Source organism: Symphalangus syndactylus, chromosome 16, assembly GCF_028878055.3.
Source record: "Symphalangus syndactylus isolate Jambi chromosome 16, NHGRI_mSymSyn1-v2.1_pri, whole genome shotgun sequence".
NCBI lineage: Eukaryota > Metazoa > Chordata > Mammalia > Primates > Hylobatidae > Symphalangus > Symphalangus syndactylus.
This window is the reverse complement of record NC_072438.2, coordinates 67,763,731-67,779,943: the sequence shown is the minus strand read 5'-3', so window position 1 is coordinate 67,779,943 and position 16,213 is coordinate 67,763,731. Positions and strand designations below refer to the sequence as shown.

General features: G+C 34.6%; 1 protein-coding gene across 10 annotated transcripts in view; it reads left to right on the top strand.

Moving 5' to 3' along the window:
- Positions 1-16,213, top strand: part of NIPBL (NIPBL cohesin loading factor) — a 185,925-nt gene that overhangs the window by 53,708 nt on the left and 116,004 nt on the right. For 4 of the 10 annotated variants that reach the window (XM_055245872.2, XM_063619561.1, XM_063619560.1 and 1 more), the window contains exon 2: positions 12,869-12,954. The exons of the other annotated variants lie outside the window; for them this stretch is intronic. The gene's annotated coding sequence lies outside the window, so the exon portion shown is untranslated. The remainder of the gene's footprint in view (positions 1-12,868; positions 12,955-16,213) is intronic. 10 annotated transcript variants of the gene reach the window in all.

The following is a 16,213-nucleotide window of genomic DNA, read 5'->3' as shown; positions in this document are numbered from 1 at the left end:
TTCTAATTTATGAGCATGGAATGTTTTAGATCTTTTTGGCTCAGCAATGTCATAACAGTGTGCAAATACAAATCTTGTACTTCTTTTTAAAAATTTATTCCCAAATATTCTTCATGGTCCTAGTTTGAATGGAATTGTTTTCTTAATTTCATTTTTGCATTTTTGCTAGAATATAGAAATACAACTGATTTCTGTATGTTGATTTTCTGTCTTGTGAACTAGCTGAGCTTTTTTTTTTTTTTTTTTTTTTGTTTCTAGTTGTTCGTTAGTGGTTTGTTAGGATTTTCTACATACTGGACAGTGTCATCTGATAATGCAGTTTCATTTCTTCCTGTCTAATCTGAATGCATTTAATATCTTTTTAAGTTTTTTTCTTAAGATATGTTACTTTTTGGTGTTTTACTGTACTAACTAAAACCTACAGTACAATATTCAGTGGAAGGAATAAGAACAGACATTTTTGTTTTTCTCCTGATAGGGAAGTTAGCTGTAGAATTTTCATAGATGCTCTTTATTCGGTTGAAGAAGAGCCTTTTTATTTCTAATTTTTGAGAGTTTTAAAAAATAATGGTTGTTGGCTTTTGTCAAGTGTTTTTCCGTGTCTTTCGAAATGGTCATGTAGCTTTAGTTGTTATTTCTATTAATAAGATGTTTTACATTAATTTATTTTTAGTTGGTTAACCACCCTTGCATTCACAGGATAAATCCCATTTGGTCGTAATGTGTAGTCATTTTTATATGTTGATGAATTTGGTTTGCCAGTTTTAAAAAATAATTTTTGTATATGTGTTATATTGGTCTGTAGTTTTCTTGCATTGTCTCTGTCTGGCTTTGGTGCTACCAGACTCAGTTGGGAAATATTCTCTAGTTTATAAAAGTTTATAGAAGTTTGCTATTCTTTCTTATATATTTCATAAAAATCATTGGTGAGATCGTCTGTGCCTAGGCTTTTCTTAGTGTGAAGATTTTTAGTAAGTAGTTCTATTTTCTTATTTGTTAGGGATCTATTCAGAGTTTCTATTTCTTGTTGAGTCTGTTCTGGTAATTTGTCTTTTGAAGAATTTCCTTTTATTTTTTTAAATATAAGTTGTGTCATTTGTTGGCTTAATGTTCTCTTTTAATTCTTTCTTTTTTAATTTTTTTGAAAAGGAGTCTCACTGTGTCACCCAGGCTGGAGTGCAGTGGTGTGATCTCGGCTCACTGCAGCCTCTGCCTCCTAGGCTCAAGTGATCTTTCCACCTAACCCTCCTGAGTAACTAAGACCACAGGTGCATGCCACTATGCCCGGCTGATTTTTGTATTTTCTATAGAGACGAGGTTTTTCTTTGTCGCCCAGGTTGCTCTCGAACTCCTGGACTCAAATGATCCACCCACCTTGGCCTGGAAAGCACTGGGATTATAGGCATGAGCCATCACACCTGGCCTTCCCTTTTAATTTCTAAAGGATTGATAGTGATTTCCTCTCCTTCATTTCTGATTTTGGTAATTTGTGTCTGTTCTTCTCTCTTACTTTCCTGGTCATTCTATTTAAGAGATTGTCCATTTTGTTGATTATTTTTTAAGAACTAATTTTTGAATTCATTCGTATTTCTCTGTTGTTTTGTTTTCTGTTTATTTTTACTTTAATCTTTATTTTTTTCTTCCTGTTTTTGATTTTGTTTACACTTCTTCTAGTTTCTTAAAGTATGGAAGCATAGATACTGATTTGAGGCTGTTCTTTCTAATATGGGCATTTAAAGCTATAAATATTCCTATAAAACTGCTTTAGCTGTATCCCATCAAGTTTGATATGTTGTGTTTTCATTTTCATGCAGTTTTAAGTATTTAACTTCTCTCATGATTTCTTCTTTGACCCATTGATTTTCTCAGATTTCTTTTGGTTATGGGTTTTAATTTTATTCTGTTGTCAGGGAACACCCTTTATATGATTTGTTGTAAATTTAGTGAGATTTATTTCATGGTCCAGCATGTGATCAATTTTGGAGAATGTTCTTGTGTGCTTAAAAGGCATTGAGTATTCTGTGGTCTTTGAGTGGAGTGTTCTGAAAACTTAAGTTAGGTCATTTTGATTGATAGTGTTGCTGAAGTTTTTTACATCCTTGTTAATTTTCTCTCTAGTTATATTTATCATTCAGTTCTGTCGGTTTGTGCTTCATATATTTGGCAACTTCGTTGTTAGGTATGAATACATGTATAAACGTTATATCTTCCTTATGTACTGACTCTATCATTATGAAATATCCCTCTTTTTCTTTATTACTATTTATCTTCAAGTCTGTTTCATCTGCTGTTAATAGCCACTCCAGCTTTTTTATTGTTTCTGTTTGTATGGAGTATATTTTCTATTATTTTACTTTCAACCTATTTGTATCTTTGAATCAAAGTGTCTTTTGTAGAAGTATATAATTGGGTCTTGTTATTTGAACCAATATGATAGTTTTTGGCTTTTGATTGTCATATTTAGTCTATTCCCATTTAATGTGATTTTTGATATGAGTGAATTTACTTACGCCATTCTTCCTTTACTGCCTTCTTTTGTGTTAAATATTCTTTTAGTGTACTATTTAAATTCCTCTGCTGATTTTGTTTTGTTTTGTTTTTTGTTTTTCTTTAAAGAACAGGGTCTCATTCTGTTGCCCAGGCTGAAGTGTCGTGGCTATTCACAGCTGCCGTCATAGCATACTACAGACTCAAACTCTCGGCTCAAGTGATCCTTTCACTTCAGCCTTGTGAGTAGCTGGGAGTACAGGCATATGGGAGTACATTGGAATACAGGTGTACACTACTGCATGCAGCTCTCTTGATTTTTTTTAAAACAACTTTTTAGAGTTATTTCCTTGGAGGTTACTGTAGGGATTACAATATGCTTCTTAATTTATCACGATGTACTTGTATAGTTAAATTTTTATTCCAGTATAGTAGTAGAAAAACTCTTCCTTTAATAGAGTTTAAAGTAGATAAGTTTTTAAAAACATACTGTTTTTTAAAAATGTACTGTTTTTAAAATCCTAATTTTTATACTTCGTTATTTTTAGCAGCATCATATTGAATTCTATTACAAGTTTCATGGTTACTTATAATAACCAGTTTCCCCATTACATGGTAGAATGGTATTTTTCCAATTTGAACTCTTAATTCTAAATTTTCTTCTACCTTTAAAATTCTGTGATTCTGTTTGGTCAAAAGTGTCTATGGAAATAATACTTAATTTGCTATGTTTATATAGCGGTTATTCAAAACTTACTCACCTATTATTTGCTGACATCTGATGAGATACAGTTCTAGAGACAATTTTTATTTCTGGATTTTAGTCTTGGATGGGTGAAAATTTGATCTGATTTCAGGAAAGAAAAAGGATTATAAATTAGAATCCATAACATGGTGAAAGAAGTTTGTTTTTAATGTCAATCTAATGGTAATTTTTGATCATTTAATTTTTTAATTTGATTAATTAAATCTAAGGCTGAGCAGATTTTTCTGTATGGTTTCAGACACCAGTAGTGAAAATTACCCAATTCCATTTAATTCGGTAGCAGTAAGATATCAGTTGGCTTTTATTGATTAATCTTCCTTGCTCCTTCATCAACTATACCATATTTATATTTTATAAGTAAAAAGTTACTCATATTGCTAGCTTTTTGTGGATCTGTTTTGGATTTTATTCTCAATTTTCCCAAGGATTTTACATTTTCAGTCCATGTAAAACTGCAACTCTTATTTTTCTTAATAAGAGTATGGGGGGTGGGCAGTTTCTATAATTAACTGATAGGTCTCTGTTAAAATGAGGTTCTCTTTCTAATAAAAAACAAATGTGACGTGGCTAATGTAAGCTTAACATGTAAAGATCATGGTATTAAGATCACTTGATTTATGTTTGCATATGACCACCTGGTGTCATCATTTTAACTACATGAACTTGCTCAGCATCCAGATTTCACACTCTTTAACTTAGTGTTTGATTGTGTAAGGCGTTGTGTTTTTCATCTAATACATTCTCTAGCAGTTTTATATTTTATTTCAACCTGGTAACCATATGACCAGCATTGTGCTAGGTATTATGGAGAGATTTCAAAAATTAATTTTAAAAAATTAATGAGACAAGATTCTGTCCTTAAGGTGCCAGTGAAATGATTTGAAAGAATGTAATTATGCATGACTGGATGCTGACTTTGTGTGCATCTAATACAGAAATTCATTAAAGGAAAAGATTGTGAAGTAAAATGGTAGGTAGAGGATGGTTTCCAGGAAGAGTTGGAACTTGAAGGATGGTAAGTGAAATGATAGAGAAATAGAGGATAGATAGATTTTGTCTAGGTATCACGATAAAATAGCAACATAGACAGTCCTTGATTTACAGTGGGTCAGCTTTACAGTTTGGATTACTAATGAATGGGAGCAATGGTAGAAATTATAAGATTACAGATAGTGGCTTTTCATTTTAGAAATATTTGAGCACTAACATTTTAAGGGAAAATGATTGTCACATTGACACATTCATACATTGGTACTATAAGAATTTGTAGTGCCAAAAAAGAATCATGAATGAATTCTCACATAATGAAGCTATAAAGAACTTTCAGTGGCCATGGAAATAAATGAATTTTTGAAGGGCTATAGGTAGACCTAAGTAGCTAGAGTTAAGAAATTATCAAAGATAATGAAACACTGGAGAAAGTGGAGTCAGTAGAGTCAATCTAAGGTACAAGAAAGAAGATTGAGTCACAGAAACCAAAGAATGAGTTACCTGATAGAAGGACTCAACATGCACGTTGAATGTTGCAATACTGTTTCTCTTCTCTTCAGTGTCCCTCTTTTCCTCCTTATAGCTTAAATTCAAAGGTCATTTAATCATTCCCTTGTATACAAATACCTTCAGTTCCTTTGCTCCTCTCTGTTTTGGCAAAACCACAGCTTTGGTTAAATCTCACCCTTGCAGCTAAGTGGGACTGGAAAATAATTCAAAAAACATAGTGACTGGTCTCACTTTAAAGGCAGTGGGCTCTTAATGTTACCCAGCAATTGTACCACACTTCTTTGATCCATTCACTCTCCTAGATGATTGTTTCATTCTTTTTCCTCTCCTGAAAACCTCCAACATCTCTTCTTCATCAAGGCAATCAGAAAAGTTTTCACAAGTACCTGACATCGTATTTGTCCTCCTATTCTTTGTTAAACCTAACCTAAACAGGTTTCTGCTCTTCTGTCCCACCATTTTCAAAATGGGTCTTCTCTAAGTCACCAGTAACTTGCATCAAGTCTAGTGATCAGTTCTCAGACTTCAGTATTCAATGACCAGTTGATGACTCCTTTGGTATTGAGGGCTCTCTTCGTTGTGCTTCTAAGGTACCATATTGTATTAGAATTGCTGTATCAATACCAGTGCCAACACAGAACACACAATATCCAAGGTTTCTTTTCAGTTCTTTTTGTTCTTAGAATATATTCCAGTATATTAGTTTCCTAGGGCTGCTATAACAACTTATAATACCATAAAGCTGGTGACTTAAAACAACAGAGATCTATTCTCTTACAGTTCAAGGGGCCAGAAGTCCAAACCAAAATGTCAGCATGCCCATTCACCTTCCAATGGCTCTAGGAAAGAGTCCTTCCTTGCCTCTTCCAGCTATGGTAGTGGCTCCAGGGATTCCTTAATTTGTGGCTACCTAAAACCCCAGTCTCTGACTCTTACCCTTCCATGGCTTCCTTTGTGTGTCTGTCTCTTTCTTCTATCTTATGTAAGGATGTGTGTCATTAGATTTAGGGGCCACTCTAAATCCAAAATGATCTCATCTTGCGATCCTTTATTACATTGGCAAAGACCCGTTTTCCAAATAAGGTGACATTTATGGGCTCCCAGTGGACTTATTTGCAGGGAGTTGAGGGTTTCACATTTCAATAAACTACTCAGTAATTGTATAGTTATAGTCCTGTCATCAAAGTTACTTGAATTAAATTTTTGTGTGTGATTATGATATTATTTGATATATAGTTGGGTTTGTTTGTTGCTGTTTGTGTTCAGTTTTAGGATTTGCCTTTTCATCCAATAATCAATAATATTGATTTTTGAGTATATATAACATACACAGTCATGCACCATATGATGACATTTAGTCAACAACAGACCATACTGACCGAGGTCCTACAGGATTTTAATACCATATTTTTACTGTACCTTTTCTATGTTTAGATACACAGATACTGTTGTGTTACAGTTGGCTACGTATACGGTACAATAACATGCTTCCTAGGCTATACCAGTAGCAATAGGTGCGTAGTAGGCTATACTATATAGGTTTGTGTGGGTACATTCTATTATGTTTGCACAGTGATGAAATTGCCTAATGGTACCTTTCTCAGAACGTTTGTCCCTGTCATTATGTGACGCATAATTGTGTGTAACTCAGAGGTCAAAGTTATATTAGGAGGATATGCCCAGAATTCTCACTACCATCCCATTTTACCTTCCTTGTGGATAACCATTTTATGATTACTTTCAAGTTTATCTTGACCTAACAAGTAAGTCTGATTAACCTCATCTTAATCATGGGACAAAAACAAGCAAACTCCTCAAAGTTGCTATATTTAAAATGGTGGTAACGAGACTTACTCATTGGATTATATTGAAGATTAAATGGAAGAAAAAAAGTAAAACAACTAGCACAGTGCCTGGCACATAGTAGATATAATTTCCTTTTTTCCCCTCTGTACCTCATAATATAGGCTATGTATTGCCTACAATTAGGGAGGCTATTCAATTTGTTCACATATAACCTTTTCTTTGTATAAAGGAGAATTTGTGGTATATTAAACAGGCATTATAAAATATTACCCAGAAGTTTTATCAATTCTTTGGCTTTCAGCTCCTGAAACTATAGATAGCATTTATCTATAGATAGTAGCACTAGTTTTAAAATTTGGAATCTTGATCCTCTCATTCATTTATGTATTAGAGCAGAGTCAGACTTATTTTAAAAACGATTCTAACCTGCTTGAGGCTTCTGTCTAGAAGTGGAATGTATTTTGGGTAAGCTTCTTAAACTTCATAAAATCACCTTCTCATTTATTCCTTGCCTTAATTAATAAAACATGTACTTCTGCTCTTAATGATATTCAGCCATATACTCTTGACATTCTAAATTTTTCTAACACCCAATTTTGAGAAAATGTATTAATAGAGGACTGACTAAAGATTGGCATTCTCTGCATTCCTCTGAATATTTCAAATTTTACTTTTAGGTTAAACCATACCATTGGAGATCTGTGTGCATGGATTGCATGATTTTGACCTCTTGTTAACTTTGCATTTACTGGATTGTACTTTCAAGATGTGATTTTTTTTTTTTTTTCCAAGAAAGGAGAAGAAAAGGAGAAGTCGCCTAAAACAGATCTTTAGTTTTTTTAGGAATGCTATTAAGGACCTTCTCCATTATGTCATCCAGTGTCTTTCTGAGGACTCACTAATGAAATTACTCTCAGATTTTGCATCTTGGAAATGCTGTACTTCTGAACAACTACTAATTCACTTTTATTTTATATACATAATATTTTCTTCTTTGCCTTACTAACAAGGAGACTTAAGCCTTATTTTAGGACCAACTCTTGGAGTTTGGAGAACAATGTGTGTTTCTGTGTGCCATTTTTATTTATTTTCGATATCAAAATGTATCCTTTGCCCTATATCTTTCCTCTGTTTATTTTTAGTCATATGTATGCATCAGAATTACCTGAAGCACTTATTAAATACCAACTCCCATCCCTCAAAACCTTGGATTCAGCGGGTATAATAGATTGCATTAATAGCACTGGTTCTTTGCCATGTGACCACACCATTTACCCCCTACTCCTAAAGGGGCAGATTATATTTCCTTGCCCCCGACTTTGGATTTGGTCATAGGACTTACTTTGGTTTTAGCGGGCATGACATGACCAAAGGCTTGCATAGCACTGGCAGGATTCGGCTCGTACTTTTGTGCCTCTATTGTCTCCAAAAGACCATGTCCGGCCTGGCCCACTGGTTCCAGGAGAAGGGTTGAGAGACTGTAGTTTTAGGCCAGTACGTATTGAAGTATTTAGGGGAATGAACTTTGATGTTGTCACCTCTTAAATGGTTCAGGGAGACACACACCACACACACACACACCCCCGACCACCACCACCACACCACGAGTGAGGAAGGGAAAGAGGAGGAAAGAGTTTGCGATTATTTAAGCAGATGGAGCAAAATGTAAACAAGTGGTGAATCTGGTTAAAGATTATGGTAGTTTCTTCATTATGTAATTTTTTAAGTTTGAAATTATATCAAAAGTAAAAGTTATCTCTTCCACCTAAAAATGTAAAAACATTTAAAACCTTAAGAAAATTGTTCTGCAAAGTTTCTAAATCAGCTAGTTTGAACATTAAACTTTGTTCAGTGATAAAAATCTGTACTAATGAACTAGGTACTGTCCAGAATACACAGACTATTACTGCTTTTTAAAATTTTTAATTTTGAAATAATGTAAATCCGTAGGAAGTTGGGAAAAAATGTACAAGGAGGTCGTCACCCAGCTTCTCACAATAATATAATTTTACATAACTGTATTACAGTTTCAAAACCGGGAAACTGACATTGATACAATCCAGGAGCTTGTTCATATTTAACCAGCTGGATATGTACTATTGTGTGCGTGTACGGCAGGTGTGTGTGTGTACATATAGTTACGTGTAACAGTAGCACACTCAACTTACTATTCTATCACTGTAAACACTACTTCAGGTTCTATCTCTTCATAACCACACCTGTGCTCTTGTTTTTTGTTTTTTCGCAGGGTCTTGCTCTGTCACCCAGGCTGGAGTGCAGTAGTGTAGTCATAGCTTACTGCACCCTCAACCTCTCTGGCTCAAGTGATCCTTACACCTCAGCCTCCCAAATAGCTGGGACTACAGGTGCATGCCACCACACTTGACTAATTTTTGTATTTTTTGTAGAGGTGGGCTTTTGCCATATTGCCCAGACTATTCTTGAACTCTTGGGCTCAAACTATCCATCTGCCTCGGCCTCCTAAAGTTGGTATTACAGGCTTGAGCCACTGCGCCTGGCCCACTTGGGAGTTTTCAGCCCCTGGCAACCACTAATCTTTTCACCATCTCTACAGTGTTATTATTTCAAGAATGATACAAAAATGGAATCATGTAGTTTGTAGGCTTTTGAGATTGGTATTTTTTCTACTTAGTGTAATTTCCTTTATATCATCCAAGTTGATGTTTTTACCAATAGTTTTTCCCTTTTATTGTTCTAGCATTCCGTAGTATGGGTCTACCATGGTTGGTTTAACCATTCTGCATTGAAGGACATTTGTTTCCAGCTTTTGGCTATTATGAAATTGTCTTAGTCCATTTTGTGCTGCTCTAACAGAATATCTGAGACTTGGTAATTTATAAAAAACAGATTTATTTCTTATAGTTCTGGAGTCTGGAAAGTTCAAGATTAAGGGGCCCACATCTGGCAAGGACCTTCTTGCTGTGTCATCCCATAATGGAAAGTGGAGGAGCAAGAGAGCACAAGACATTAGTGGGGAGAAATAGAAGGGGACAGAACTCTTCTTTTTTATCAGGAACCCATTCCTGAGACAACAACATTAATCCATTTATGAGGGCAGAGTCCTTGTGAACTAATCACCTCTTAAAGGTCCCATTTCTCAACACTGTTGTACTGGGGATTAAGTTTCCAACAAATGAACTTGGGGGGACACAGTCAAACCATAGCACGAATAAAGCAGCTATGAACATTCATTTGCAGGTTTTTGCATGAACATAGTTTTCATTTCATAAATACCCAAGAATGTACAATTGCCCTTTTACTTAGCATTTAGATTTTTCCTTTAAAGTTTATTCTGAGGCAGTTGTTTTCATACTCTATTTGTGAAAAACTATTGTTCTTTCCCAGGCCTTAAAGCTATGACTAATTCTGTAAACATAGTTATTGTAATTTCAGGTTAATATTTTTAAGGAGTATATACAGCTTTGTGTGAAAAGAGAGAAATGGATTCAAAACTAAGCAACTTTTAAGTGTGCCATGTTTATTAACTAAGATATTTATGTAAGTAACCAGTAGATTATTTTTTGAAGTAGCATGAGTCAAAATAAATCAAATTGAGAGCCCCTTCAGCTTGTCTGTCAGGTCAGGAATGAACTAATTTGTACGTACCTTTTCTCCCTAATCTTGTGTCAGTCCTTCAGTATATACCAGTTACATAATCTTCTTTCCTTAGCTAGGCTCTGTCTTTCTTCAGGGACTTGAATATGTTAATCATTACCGATCCTCATTTCTTCTTTCCCTTTTGCCTATTTAACTCTTACTTATGAGATTTCCTTAATGAGACATTTCCTCCCTCCCCAAACATAAGTTTAGTTACTTCTTTTCTTCTCTTGCAGCACTTTGTTTTGTTTTGTTTTTCATATAAAAAACAGCTAGGACTCTGGAATGTTAAGAGTGGGGATTCTGGAATCAGACTTGGGCAAGTTACTTAATCTTTATGTGCCTCTGTTATTATTGTCTTAAAATGAACATAAAAGTAGTACCTAATTCATAAGATAAGGATTAAATGAATTAAAATATATAAATCCCTTAGATAACAATGCTAGGCATATGTTAAGCACTATGTTAGTATCATCAAATGTTGTTGTTACTGTTACGGAATTTATCACAAATATGTAATTATATGTTTCGTAGTGATTATTCATCATCCCTACTGGACTCTAAGGTCTGTGAGGATATGTCTATTTGGTTTACCACTGTATCCTCAACAACTGCTGATTGTCCCTATTGTAGGTGTTAGGTATTAAGTGCATGATAGTCGATACATAAATGTTTACTTTTTTGAAAAAAATTCAGGAAATCAGATAATCAAAAAGAAAGAAATTAATCACTTAATAAGTTTCATCTCCCAGGGATAAGAAAACTTAGGTAAAGAGAGGTTTACTCCTTCAAGTTCAGGCAATTCAGTATTCTAATTGAAAGTGTTGTGTTTCCTTTTTAAGTCTAGTTTTGCTTTTGTGTTTATGTGTCATAATTAATTGTGTTAAAACATAATTTTAGAAACAGATCTTTCTATATCTCTCTTTTCTATACCCCCCAATTTTACTTCACTTTCTTAAACAACAATACAAGTCTCCTGTAACACAGGATAAAGCTTTTCTTCCTAATTATCTTCTTTAGGTGCTTTAAAAATCAATCAGCTATCACATGTTCTGGACAAGGGGAATCACTATTGAGTTAATATCCTAAGACTTTCAAAACCCAGAAACAAAACAAAACAAAAAAACACCAAAAATGCTGTTTGGAGAGTTTCAGGTTTAATTAAAGAATTTGTTCAGGTGTTTTTGCTGTTTGGAATCATTACCTGAGAAATTATGCTATAACACATGGTCATTTGATTCTGTTTCCATTAGCCTTCTACCCTGGGATATATGGCTATTACATTTTCTTTTTAATAATCTGTGTTTCATAGTAAGTTTACTTTTGTGGAAATCTATTATTAAATCAGAAATCTCACTTAAAATTTAAAAATTTATTTTTCTAATAAAAATTGATATTACAGAACTAAATTTTTAAAATTTTATGTACAGAAAGGACATAGTATTTGATGTTATCAAAACTTACATGTTATGATTAGTTCATTGACCATGAATATATTAATTTAGAAAAAAATACATCCCTAATATACATCATCCTTAATTTGTATACTAGTCATATAGTGCAGGGGTCCAGTGGAAATCATAGAAAGGTTACTGTAGGTAATGAGTCACAAGTCACTTTTCTCCCTTGATAGCTTCTTTTTCTGTAAATCGAACTATTTAAAATAATTAGAAACTTAGATCCTTAGTAAAAAGCTGTTTTTTATTGGTCTAAGTTGACTTTTTAAAAATTTATTTTCCCTGGCCAGGCGCAGTGGCTCATGCCTATAATCCCAGCAGTTTGGGAGGCGGAGGGGGGCAGATCACCTCAGGTCAGAAGTTTGAGACCAGCCTGGCCAACATGGTGAAAGCCCGTCTCTACTAAAAATACAAAAATTAGCCCGGTGGGGTGGTGCATGCCTATAATCCCAGCTACTCAAGAGGCTGAGGCACAAGAGTCACTTGAACCCGGGAGTCGGAGGTTGCAGTGAGCTAAGATCGTGCCACTGCATGCCAGCCTGGGTGACAGAGTGAGACTCTGTCTTAAAAAAAAAAAATGGCCGAGTGCGGTGGCTAATGCCTTGAAATCCGGCACTTTGGGAGGCCAAAGCAGGCGGATCACTTGAGGTCAGGAGTTCGAGACCAGTCTGGCCAAGATGGTGAAACCCTGTCTCTACTAAAACTAAAAAAATTAGCTGGGGGGTGGTGGCACACACCTGTAGCCCCAGCTACTTTGGGGGCTGAGGCACAAGAATCACATGAACCTTGGAGGCAGAGGCTGTAGTGAGCCGAGATCGCACCACTGCACTTCAGCCTGGGTGACAGTGAGATTCTGTCTCAAAAAAAAAAAAAAAAAAAAATTATCCTCCCTAAAAAGCTATTCCAGTATCTTTTTTCACATTCATTAGTTATATTATTTAGTGGTTATATTTGGTTCTCTTGAACTGTTTTCTGAGTTTTTGAAACCAATTGCAGAAATACAGCCCAAGGGAAACATGGTTTAGCAGTAGTGGGACTGAAAAAGTTTTAATTCTTGCTAACCTCACTGTGAGACTGTAGTATTTTGTACCTAACAAAAAATTTTCCGTAGTAATCTTTAGTTAAAAAAAACCCTTCTATTACAGAAAACTATATAGTTGTTATACTGTACCTTCAAATTTTTGTTGTATTTTTTATCGTCATATTGTTATTGTTTTTTCTCAAATATTTTCAGTCCACAATTTGTTGAATCCATGGATGTGGAACCTGTGAATACGGAAGGCCAACTGTACAAAAAAGATCCCAGAATTAATAAGTAAGGTTAGTAAGTTTTCGGGATACAGAATTAATATACAATATTCTGTTGTATTTCTGCATCCTAACAATTAACAATTGGAAATCAAAAACTTGTCAATTATAATAACATCAAAAATGTGAACTACTTAGGAATAAATCTGAAAAAGTATGTGAAAGCACCGTAGACCAAAAACTAGTAAACATTGCTGAGTGAAATTAAAGAATATCTAAATTAGTGGAGACATATAAACTGTTTGTAGATCATAATGCTCAATATGGTTGTCAGTTCTACCCAAATTGTTACATGGACTGAATGCTATATCTATCATATTCCAAGCAGCTTTGTAGAAACTGACAAGATGGTTCTAAAATCCATATGTAACTATAAAAAAAAACCCTAGCATCAGAACAGTTTGGGGAGAGGGAATAAATTTGTACTAAAGCAGAGATATTGATTAGATAGTTGGATATGAGTCTAGTATGTGAGAGAAAAGTCAGATTTAGAGATACAAATTTGGTAGCCATAAGCACAGAAGCACTATTTTAAAATCATGCCACTGCATGAGATCAACAGTAGAGTACGGAGAGGAAGATAAAAAGAACCAGAAGAGGATCCTGGAGTGGCCAGTTTAGTCAGCAGAAAAACTAGGAGAATGTGTTGTTCTGGAAGACAAGTAAAGAATTATTCAAGGAGGAGAGAGTGATGAACTTTGTTGATTACTAAGTCAAATCATATTAGGTGAGAGGCTTGCCCACTGAATCTAGCAATTTTAGTGTAATTGCTAACTGTGGCAAGATATTTGGTGGAATGGAGAATAAAAACACATATGGTTATGGGTTCCAAGAGAAAGTAGGAGAAGAATTAGGGATGAATATAAACAACTGAGGGAATTTTGCTGTGAAAGGGAACAGAAAAATTAAACCATTGTTGGAGAGAGATCATAGGGGTCAAGATAAAGGGCGGGGTTTTTTTGGGTTTTGTTTTTATTGGGTGTAGGGAGAATTATTTGTATATGTATATGTTTTATGCTGATTGGAATTATTCAATATATGGAAAAATTGATGATGCAGGAGAGAGGAGAATTGCTGAAACGGTATTTTTGAATGAGTTAGAGCAGGATAGAGATCAGTATGCAGATTACACATAAGTAATCCATGATTTTTTGCACCTCTTCCATGTATACCCTTCCTTGATTGCTCTTTCATGTGCTTTATTAATGATCTTACCTATTGGGAGAGTTTCCTAAAGTATCTGAAGCATATTCCATGTTCTCATACTAGATTGTCTTGAACTGAGGATCAAAAATCAAAGTAGCCAGAGTTTCTTGAAAAGATTCTTAAGGCAGCCAAATTCCAAATGGCTAACAGAACCAAAATGGCAAAGACTATTACATACTTTTATAATTTAATATTAATATAGAAGTCTTGTTCACAAGTTTTTCTTATATTTCACATACATCTCAAAAAGTTTCCATTTCGGTATTTAAACAACAAACCACACACTTCAGGATCTTTTGCTTTCTAATATTGTTGAATAATCAATTCAGAGGAATCTGGCCAATCTTTGATGTGCTAGTAAAAAAAAAAAAACCAAAGCTGAATTTTTAATTATCTCACTTATTTACATTAGTTGAAAGTGTGCCCTCTTGTGGACTATTCAGTAATTTTCACATAAAAGCCTTCCTTGTGTATTGCAGACTAAATTAATTGTATATCATCACATATGTTTTGGTCAGAAGTTGAGATCTAGATCTTAATGTTCTAGTTCTTTAAAACCTAAACCTCATTTGGAAATAAACAGTCATTGTTTGATTTTGCATTTCTAATACGACTGTGTATGAAACAGTCTTGGACAACAGTTTCAACCTATATAAGGGACTTGGAGACAGGCTATTTCTTTTGCAGTATAAAAGAAGATGAGAAACAAATTTTGTTTTGGTGTGTTGGGGGTGGACTAGGAATCCAAACAATTCATAGACACGGTTGGAAATTTCCTCCATAGCCTCTATGTAAAAATAAATTTTTAATAATCAAATTCCAGGACACAGGACTATTTTTTTCCTGAGGTAGTTTGTAGTTTTGTATAGTTTGGTACGATTAAACTTTGTGTAACTAACTACAGGCCTCTGCAAATCCATTTAACTGTATAACAAACTGGGACTATTTAAAGTTATGTGAAGTTTTATTAAAGTCAGTTCATATATGTATATAGTTTTACTCATTTTATTTCTCAGCAAACATACACATCTTTTATAAACTGCTTTTGAGAAACCCTAAATCTCAACCTTATTTACCTAGTGATAACTTTTCTTTCTCTGCATAGTAGTACTCAGTAGTGTAAATATATCCTTCTAATACACGTTATAAATATGTGATATAGCTACACTATTGGGACATGCATATACATCATTGGTATCCAGCATGGTGGCTGCAGAGAGCTCAGGGTTCCAGAAGCAAAGCAAGTGTCTCAAGAGAGTTTTAGAACTTAGCTTTATTTTGCATTTTAAAAATTTATTGGAAGTAATTTGAAACTTTAGAAAAGCAGAAATGTTTTAAAGAAAGTGAGAATTTTTACAGTGCAGCTTATTGGGAACTTTTTGTTTTTGAGCTAGGATTTGAGGAAGATCCTTTCAGAAGTATCTGAAATAGCATATGAAAAATCTGTTCTTGAATAGCAGGCAGGGAAAAGGAATCTGAAGGTGGCTTGACTGAAGTGAAAGGATTCTGCTGGAGAGGTGCCACTCTCTAGGGACTCACTGACCTATTTAAAATAGTAAGTAGTACCACACAGATTGATTGATTTATTTACTCAACCTGTGTAGCTATTTAGCATTTATATCCCACCTATTTCCTGGAAGGATTTTAGGTGGTTTATAATGTTAAATGTAATATAAACCAGGACAATAAAAATATACTAGTTTAAACTTTTTAAAAAATTCTTTAATGTGAGAAGGCTGAGCAAAGGGCAAGGAGAACCTTTTCATTCTCCCCCCAGAAATCATGCTCCTCTTTTACTAAAGCTTTCAATCATCTCTCCAAGTGGTGGCAGGGCAATTCTAAGGTCTGACCTTAGTTCTTAGCATAGTATGTTAACAGATTTACCCTTAGTTTCCTGGCCCACCAAGACTCCAGCAGACTTTCTGTTGCCCGACAGGCTGGGCTGCAGCCACACTATAACAAGGTCTGAATCTCGCCTTGTGAGATGAGTATGCTTTTCCAAATTCTTATTTTCCTCAGATATTTTCCTCCCTTAAACGTGTGGATGGTAGCTGTTTCCTGTATT